This window comes from Mandrillus leucophaeus, unplaced genomic scaffold (genome assembly GCF_000951045.1).
Source record: "Mandrillus leucophaeus isolate KB7577 unplaced genomic scaffold, Mleu.le_1.0 Scaffold1353, whole genome shotgun sequence".
In the NCBI taxonomy this organism is placed as follows: Eukaryota; Metazoa; Chordata; class Mammalia; order Primates; family Cercopithecidae; genus Mandrillus; species Mandrillus leucophaeus.
This window is the reverse complement of record NW_012101314.1, coordinates 229,380-231,291: the sequence shown is the minus strand read 5'-3', so window position 1 is coordinate 231,291 and position 1,912 is coordinate 229,380. Positions and strand designations below refer to the sequence as shown.

The 1,912-nt window shown below is 43.0% G+C and overlaps 1 pseudogene; it reads left to right on the top strand.

The window, feature by feature from the left end:
* Positions 1-1,355: 1,355 nt before the first annotated feature.
* Positions 1,356-1,664, top strand: LOC105534471 (annotated as a pseudogene).
* Positions 1,665-1,912: the final 248 nt, after the last annotated feature.

Below are 1,912 nucleotides of genomic sequence, written 5' to 3'. Positions count from 1 at the left end.
CAGTGAGCTATGATCACACCACTGAACTCCAGCCTGGACCACAGATTGAGACTCTATTTCAAAAACAAATAAATAGAAATTTTAAAATGGTCAGGTGCAGTGTAATCCCAGCACTTTGGGAGGTTGAGGCAGGCACATGACCTGAGGTCAAGAGTTCGAGACCAGCCTGGCCAATATGGTGAAGCCCCACCTCTACTGAAAATACAAAAATTAGCTGGGCATGGTGGTGTGTGCCTGTAATCCCAGCTACTTGGAAAGCTAAGGCATGAGAATTACTTGAACCTGGGAGGCAGAGATTGCAGTTGAGCTGAGATTGCAGCCACTGAACTCCAGCCTGGTCAATAGAGCGAGACCCTGTCAAAAAAAAAAAAATGGCCAGGCTCTGTGGCTCACACCTGTAATTCCAGCACTTTGAGAGGGAGAGGCGGGCAGATCATGAGGTCAGGAGTTTAAGACCAACCTGGTCAACATGGTGAAACCCCATCATTGCTAAAAAATACGAAAATTAGCCAGGCGTGGTGGTGGGCGCCTGTAATCCCAGCTACTCAGGAGGCTGAGGCAGGAGAATTGCTTGAACCCGGGAGGCAGAGGTTGCAGTGAGCAGAGACCGTGCCATTGCACTCCAGCCTGGGCGACAGAGACTCGGTCTTTAAATAAATAAATGAATAAAATTTAAAAATAAAAAATAAAAATCACAAAAGCTAGCAACCATGGTTTCACTGTAATCTCTACCTAGGTTTCTATGTTCTGAAAATCACTCTGTTCCTTCCCTTTTTCCCTTTCCTGCCCAGCTACTGATTCATCAAATAAAAAAAAAACAAAAAAAAAAAAAAAAAAAAAAAAAACCTCTCCCTAAGCAAAGAAATTATAATGTCAAAGAGAATTCACCTGATCATCTTACCCTTATGTAATTCCCTGAATTAAGCAATTCAATTGGCTAATCACTTTTAACACAAATATAAGAATTGTCTGGCTGGGCGCGGTGGCTCACGCCTTAATCCCAGCACTTTGGGAGGCCGAGGTAGGTGGATCACGAGGTCAGGGAATCAAGACCATCCTGGCTAACGCGGTGAAAACTCGTCTCTACTAAAAATGCAAAAAATTAGCCGGGGGTAGTGGCGGGCGCCTGTAGTCCCAGCTACTCGGGAGGCTGAGGCAGGTGAATGGCCTGAACCCGGGAAGTAGAGCTTGCAGTGAGCCGAGATCGGGCCACTGCACTCCAGCCTGGGCAACAAAGAGCAAAACTCAGTCTCAAAAAAAAAAGAGTTATCTGTCTATAGAACTAACAAGAATTTGTCGCTTAAGATGAATATGTATACACGAGAGAACAGTACCAATCTGAGGCGGAGGGAGTCATGGCAGGCCATGCGTTTAGAAAGTTCCTTCCACTCTTTGACCGAGTACTGGTTGAAAGGAGTGCTGCTGAAAGGGTAACCAAAGGAGGCATTATGCTTCCAGAAAAATCTCAAGGAAAAGTATTGCAAGCCGGAGTAGTCGCTGTTGGATCGGGTTCTAAAGGAAAGGGTGGAGAGATTCAACCAGTTAGCGTGAAAGTTGGAGATAAAGTTCTTCTCCCGGAATATGGAGGCACCAAACTAGTTCTGTATGACGATGATTATTTCCTATTTGGAGATGGTGACATTCTTGGAAAGTACATAGACTGAAATAAGTCGCTATTGAAATGGCATCAACGTGAAGCTGCCCGTTCCACTGAAGTTCTGAAATCTTCCTTCATGTAAATAATTTCAGTATTTCTCTTTCATAATAAACTAATGATAACTAATGACATCCAGTATCTCAAATTGTTTCCTTGTACTGATATAAACATTTCCAAATAAAAATATGTAAATGAGTGGGAAAAGGGGCATGTATACATATATATTTAAAATAAATACACTATAAATGTAAAAGT